Source organism: Bufo bufo, chromosome 5, assembly GCF_905171765.1.
Source record: "Bufo bufo chromosome 5, aBufBuf1.1, whole genome shotgun sequence".
Taxonomy (NCBI): Eukaryota; Metazoa; Chordata; class Amphibia; order Anura; family Bufonidae; genus Bufo; species Bufo bufo.
Window position 1 is genome coordinate 31,127,502 of NC_053393.1, and position 7,854 is coordinate 31,135,355.

Sequence of the window (7,854 nt, forward strand, 5' to 3'; positions counted from 1 at the left end):
AGATCTTTTCACTCTGTCATTGAGTCCCCTGACGTTCCAGGAGATAAAATTACAGCACGCCATCATGTTATAGTGCCAAACACATAAGTTGCAGAAATCTCAGGACATCCAGGCCATTCACTCACCCACACACACCACAAGACAAAGGACAAACATAGATATCATTTAGTAACCCAGAACCATAGTAATGTTAGCCATAACCCCCCACCCTGCCCAGACCACCCCAACCTATCTGAGCCTATCATCGCAAACTTAAAGCTAGCAAGTTCTTTGCTAAATCGGAGAGTCCCAGCAAACTTATACTAAACAGTCCCCAATTTTGAACCTGAGAACATATAAATCTACAGTAAGTGAAGATGTTCAGTCTATCTTCAGCTCCCGCAGATAACGTGGATATCCGTAAGGTGCTCAAAGGGATTGCAACCCAGGGGCCCTGGATGCTCTCCCGTCCAGCCAGTCTGAGGCTTCCTCTGGAGTAGTCAAGAATTTAACAGTGTCTCCATCCTGGATCCTTAAACGAGCTGGATACAACATGGCATAACGGAGGCCCTTTTCCCTCAGACAAGCCCTCACCGCAGTAAACTGGCGTCGCAATTTTTGGACCTCCAAGGAAAAGTCCGGGTAGAATGAGATCCTGGAGTTTTCAAATCTGATATCCTGTAGCTGTCGGGCCGCCACTTGGATAGTATCTCGGTCCAGATAATTCAGAACTCTTAATATGAAGGGGGCGCACTGGAGCACCGGTGGCAAGGGTTTGGTAGGTATTCTGTGCGCTCTCTCAACAACAAAGGTGGTGGAAAGATCAAAGGGATCCAGACATTTTTTAATAAGTTGCTCCGCAAAAATCTCAGGCGACTGGCCCTCACCCCTCTCCGGTAGGCCCATAATACGTATGTTATTTCGTCTATTTCGATTTTCTGCGTCATCCACTTTCGCCTGCAAGGCCTTCACCTGCTGTTGCAGGGCACTGACGTGATTTTCTCCCAGATGAGCCACATCCTCACCCTTCACCCAACCTCCGTTCCACTTCAGTGGTCCTGTCACGGATTTTGTCAATGTCATGCCTAAGACAGGTGAGGTCAGACTGTAGGTGGTCTATTTTGACTGTGAGAGTGGACTGACACTGCGTGATAGGCGACATTATTTTACTCAAGTCGATCACTTCTTGATCAGGCGGACCATCAAGACCCTTATCTTCAGTTTGACTCATGACATCCACCATTAATTTCGGAGGAAGGGGGCCACCAGAAACGCCCGTCTTGCGGCCCATGTATATAAGGCTTAAAATAGAGCACCAAAGGAGAGTTGTCACCCCCCAGTCCCCAAGCGGAGCAGGTGATTCTTAGATCAGACCCTGATGGACAACAGCGTAGCAGGAACCCAGCAGATCCCAAGGGCCCTAGTAGTAAGAAATAGGACAGTCTATGAGGTGCAGAATCCCACCAATCTCCCTCAGTACCTGTGGAGGCTATGCTGTCAGTCAAGGCTCCATGCGATCGTGTCACCAGACGAAGGGATAGAGGCAGATGCAGGTAAGTTCGGGTAGGGACCCAAAATATTAGTACAGGGCCACTGCTCAGCCCCCCTGGTCCCCGACACCCTCCTCAATCCAGGAGCAGGAAGCACAGCCTTCGCCGCTACAGCGCAGGCAGGGCCTGATCCCACTCAGACACTTGTGTGACTGCTCCGATCACCAGAAGGCCGCGAATCAAAGTCCCAGGATCACTGCAGGGAGAGAGCCGGGGTAGCTGATCCATTACTGCACAAGCAGCCGCAAGTCCGCGGGGAACGGCAAGCGCAGACAGACAGAGGATCCGGAATCCAAGATGGCGACGGGGACAGACCGATCAGAGCCAGGTAGGAGGCCCTACAGAGGTTATAGACCTCGGATGACAAAGTTCGGACCCCCAGGTCTCACAAACAGCTCCGCTTCACTTATTGAGTGGAACTCTGCTGCCTTGGAGCAAGAAAAAGCACGGATGGCCAGGATATTGCACGGATTTTAGAGGAGCCAAAGCCAGAAGCGTCCTCACTCCATGACAGTTAGGCCACGCCCCACAGTTAATGACACTTATTGATACATTTTCCATGGTGTTTTCATCTTACAGCCATATTCCCACGTCATGTAGTGATGGCGTAAAATTACTAAAATATGCCATCACATTCCTTTTCACTTTCCCGAGTCATGTCTCAAGGCCTTTCAAAAGGTCGAACATTGACTTATAGGATAGCTGCCTTACATGTGGTAGCTTGTAAAGAGCTCATTTGCATACCCTCTTCCAAGAATTCCATAGGAGCGTGCATGGACTACAAGACTCCTAATGCCGTTGAAGGCACTCTCCATAGGGAGATGTTGTATTCCCCAAATCCTTTTACTTTGTAATCAATCACCAGAGATCCATTCGCGTCTGAACTCTTGTGATACATGAGTTTTTTTGGGCAGTGAAGCATTGAGGTTGCATGACAGTGACAGTATAATTTTACAAAGTAACGAAAGTCACTATGGCCCTACCCTAAAACCCTAAAGAACAAAATGATTTGAAAGATTAGTTTAATATTTTTAGGTTTTTACTAGAGATGAGTGAATCAAAGTTGACGAGTGGAATTCGATCCGAATTTCAGTAAAAATTTGATTTGCACCAAATACGAATTTTCTCACGCTTTGTGGTAACGAATCAAATTTTTTCCTAAAATGGCTGCTGCACATGTGAGGACATGGAGCAAGGAACTCTGGGAACGAGGGATCACCCACAATGCCATGCAGCAAATCAGCAGACAGCCAGCCCAGTGATGTCACAGCCCTATAAATAGCCTCAGCCATCTTGGATTCAGCCATTTTCCAGTGTACTTAGTGCAGGGAGACGTCAGCAGGCGCTAGGGACAGTGCTAGGAAAGACTTTAAAATTGAATTAGCTGTATAGGAGTTCAGGGAAAGGATAGGGAGGAATCATTCCACAGTATTGAAGCAGAACAGGGTTTAGTAGGGGAGGTTACAGCCTGGGTAATAGGAACAATCCTATTACACCTTGCTGCAACGACTGGGGATTCAAATTGCCATTATACAGCTCTGTAATTCTAGCAAACCGTTCTTATTAGGGTGAAAGTGCTGATTGATACAGCCATTAACATGGTTTATTACAAGGAAATATGTCTACGTCTTATTTGCCCTTGTGCGGTGCAGTTATATATTGTAAAGCATTTTTTGGCTTGTATTAGTGGGAAAAAACAGGGCTTATTAGCCATTGTGGTGAAGTGAGAAAATTACAGCCATTTTTGGGGTGTTTTAATTTCCTTTTTATTTATTTATTTGATCTAACAGTATGTCAGACAGAGAAGTGCCAGGCAATGCACAGGGGAGTGGCAGAGGCCTAAATGTTTCTGGCACAGCCACAGGTCGCAGCAGAGTAATGGGGCGTGGAAGCAGGAGTCGCAGCGAGAGGCCTGAGCTCCCGGTGTCAACTAGCGGTCGTGTCTTGAACAGCAACCCAGTGGTTCTTGATTGGTTAACTCAGTCATACACATCATCCCAAGTGACCTCAGACACCCCCAGCCAACAGTTGGTGGGTTCGTCAGACACAACCCTTAGTTGGCATGGCCCGGGAGCAGGCCCTGTGCCCTCCCCTGTCCTCAACCTGCCTCCGTCCTTTGCTGTTCCCTCAGCCAGACAAGTATTATATGCTGTAGGCTCAGCTCCATGCTACAGCGAGTACGAGCTATTAGAGGACAGTCAGTAGCTACTGGCCAGCCAAGATGTGGAGGAGACATCCGCTGCTTCCTCTGGTATGCGGTTAAGTAGTGATAAAGAGAGTGGCGTGGAAGCTGATTTTGCGAGCGGTCAGGCTCCTGACTAAGAGACCGTTGAGGAGGACATCAGTGACATGCAGACAGTACTCGATGATGATGTACAGTAGCTTATTAGGGGCTTCATCATCATTAGGAGAAGAGGGTGGCAGCTTGCCCGTGAGGCAGTGGCAGAGCCAGCAAGTCGCTAGCATGTCCAGGAGTCAGCAGGGTGGCAGCAGTGGGAGATCGGGAGCCAAAAGACATCCTTAAAATAGCCAGGAAACCTTGCATGCACTTCAGCCACTCGTACATCGCAAAGCACACCCTCCTTGAGCTGCAGTGGCAGAACGGCATCCTCCAACATAGGCTGATATGCGACGTTTCCACCCTCCATATGTTGGACTGACTATACGAACAGAGAAAGGCCATATACGATTTCTTGATGATCCAAGTGGACAGGATTACTCCCCTGTGTAACTTCAATATTTGTCAGTCACCAGGACAACGGGATGAACAACGTCATTCCACTGCTTCATGTCCTGGAACAGATGCTGATAAATCTGGCTGGTCAGTAGACCTGAGACGTGGCTCCTAGATCTTACGACCACATGAACTGGAGGAGGAGGAGGAGGACATTGGAGCACAAGAAATGTGTAGCGAAATGGGTGGTTTTTCTACACTGGTGACAGGAGAGGAGGAGCAGGAGCAGCCAGAGGAGCTACAGGATGATGAGGGAGACGATGCAGAGGACCAAGACACACCGTGGCAGTATGCAGTGGAGATAGAGGCAGGGAGTTCTTCCAAGTCACTTTCACAAATGGCCTGATGCATGCTCACTTGGTTGCGTAGTGACAGCCGAATTGTCAGTATTCAGAGGAGGGATGACTTTTGGCTCTCCAGCTTGTTGGACCCTCACTACCGGCCCAAAATGAGGGCATTTTTTACACTCACTGAGAGGGAGGAGAGACTGAACTACTATAAAGACATCCTATGTAGTCAGTTGGCCGCTGCCTATCTGTGCCATTGTCCATCCTCTCGCAGGTGTGACCGGAGGAGGCCCTCTGCGCTCACGTTCCTCTACCATGGCTGCTGTGGCAGGTGGGCAGGTAGTAGCAATTCCAGCTACATCAGCAACAATTTAAGTCTAGAATCGCTGATGAGCAGTTTTCTTCACCCGCCTAGTGAAACTACTCATCAACAGCAGCTAGAAATAGAGCAGACCCTGAACCAGCAGGTTGTGGCATACTTGGACAGCACCCTGCGACCCCACATTAAAGATCCGCTGGGCCACTAGGCATCCCAACTGGATTCATGGCCGCAACTGGCAGAGTTTGCCCTGGAAAAGCTGTCCTGCCTGGCCAGTAGTGTGGCATCAGAGCGGGTGTCCATAGTTACCCAAAGAAGAACTTGCCTGTCCACCCAAAATGTTGAGAGACTGACTTTTGTCAAGATGAATCAGGTATAGATCAGCCAGGATTTCCACCCACCAATGCCTGATACATCAGACTAGATCATCAATGGTGCCACACCAATAGTGTTGGACGCAAATATTTGAATTGCGAATATTAATTGCAAATATCGGCACTTCGAGAATTCGCGAATATTTAGAATAGAGTGATATATATACGTAATTTCGAATATTCTGTTTTTTTTTTTCATCAGTAACCTCCTTTCTTGCTTGTGTGCCAATGAGAAGGCTGAAATGTCTTTGTCTGAGCTTAGCAACATCCCTAGCAACCAATAGGAAAGTTGCCTACCCCTTACTATATAAGAACCTCCCCATATATATACAGTACAGACCAAAAGTTTGGACACACCTTCTCATTCAAAGAGGCATGAAGGCATCAAAACTATGAATTAACACATGTGGAATTATATACATAACAAACAAGTGTGAAACAACTGAAAATATGTCATATTCTAGGTTCTTCAAAGTAGCCACCTTTTGCTTTGATTACTGCTTTGCACACTCTTGGCATTCTCTTGATGAGCTTCAAGAGGTAGTCCCCTGAAATGGTCTTCCAACAGTCTTGAAGGAGTTCCCAGAGATGCTTAGCACTTGTTGGCCCTTTTGCCTTCACTCTGCGGTCCAGCTCACCCCAAACCATCTCGATTGGGTTCAAGTCCGGTGACTGTGGAGGCCAGGTCATCTGGCGCAGCACCCCATCACTCTTTCATGGTCAAATAGCCCTTACTTTCAAAGTTTTCCCAATTTTTCGGCTGACTGACTGACCTTCATTTCTTAAAGTAATGATGGCCACTCGTTTTTCTTTACTTAGGTGCTTTTTTTCTTGCCATAATACAAATTCTAACAGTCTATTCAGTAGGACTATCAGCTGTGTATCCACCTGACTTCTCCTCAACGCAACTGATGGTCCCAACCCCATTTATAAGGCAAGAAATCCCACTTATTAAACCTGACAGGGCACACCTGTCAAGTGAAAACCATTTCAGGGGACTACCTCTTGAAGCTCATCAAGAGAATGCCAAGAGTGTGCAAAGCAGTAATCAAAGCAAAAGGTGGCTACTTTGAAGAACCTAGAATATGACATATTTTCAGTTGTTTCACACTTGTTTGTTATGTATATATGTCACAGTCGTTACCTCTGGCTGTGACCTTCCGTCCTTGCTCGTTCGGCACTACTCGCTGAAGTTCCGTTCCTAAGTGTCATTTGTGGTTCTTTATGGGTTAACTCCCCTGTGTGCCTATTAGGAGTTAATCCTCTATCTGCTCCATGGGTGTGGTCTCTCTGCTGCACCCATGGAACCTGTATATAAGGCCTCCTGCACACGAACGTATTTTTTTGCGGTCCGCAAAAACGGGTCCCGTTTTTCCGTGATCCGTGACCGTTTTTTCTTCCGTGGGTCTTCCTTGATTTTTGGAGGATCCACGGACATGAAAAAAAAGTCGTTTTGGTGTCCGCCTGGCCGTGCGGAGCCAAACGGATCCGTCCTGAATTACAATGCAAGTCAATGGGGACGGATCCGTTTGCCGTTGTCACAATATGGTGCAATTTCAAACGAATCCGTCCCCCATTGACTTTCAATGTAAAGTCAGGAGTTAATATACCATCGGATCGGAGTTTTCTCCAATCCGATGGTATATTTTAACTTGAAGCGTCCCCATCACCATGGGAACGCCTCTATGTTAGAATATACCGTTGGATTTGAGTTACATCGTGAAACTCAAATCCAACAGTATATTCTAACACAGAGGCGTTCCCATGGTGATGGGGACGCTTCAGGTTAGAATATACTAAAAGAACTGTGTACATGACTGCCCCCTGCTGCCTGGCAGGTGCTGCCAGGCAGCAGGGGGCAGACCCCCCCCGCCCCCCCTCCCTGTAGTTAACACATTGGTGGCCAGTGTGGCCAGCCCCCCCCTCCCTCCCCTGTAGTTAACTCATTGGTGGCCAGTGCGGCCGGCCCCCCCCTCCCCTGTAGTTAACTCATTGGTGGCCAGTGGGCCCCCCCTCCCCTGTAGTTAACTCATTGGTGGCAAGTGCGGCCAGCCCCCCTCCCTCCCCTGTAGTTAACTCGTTGGTGGCCAGTGGGCCCCCCCTCCCTCCCTCCCCTGTAGTTAACTCGTTGGTGGCCAGTGGGCCCCCCCTCCCTCCCTCCCCTGTAGTTAACTCGTTGGTGGCCAGTGGGCCCCCCCTCCCTCCCTCCCATGTAGTTAACTCGTTGGTGGCTAGTGGACCTTCTCCCCTCCCTCCCCCTCCTAATTAAAATCTCCCCCCTATCATTGGTGGCAGCGGAGTGTACCGATCGGAGTCCCAGTTTAATCGCTGGGGCTCCGATCGGTAACCATGGCAACCAGGACGCTACTGCTGTCCCGGTTGCCATGGTTAATTAGCAATTTGTAGAACCATTATACTTACCTGCGAGCTGCGATCTCTGCGTCTTGGCCGGGAGGTCATGTCACTTACCAGTAGGAGGAGCTCCCGGCCGGACCTGTCACTTACCAGTAGGAGGAGCTCCCGGCCGGACGCAGAGATCGCAGCTCGCAGGTAAGTATAATGGTTCTACAAATTGCTAAGTAACCATGGCAACCGGGACAGCAGTAGCGTC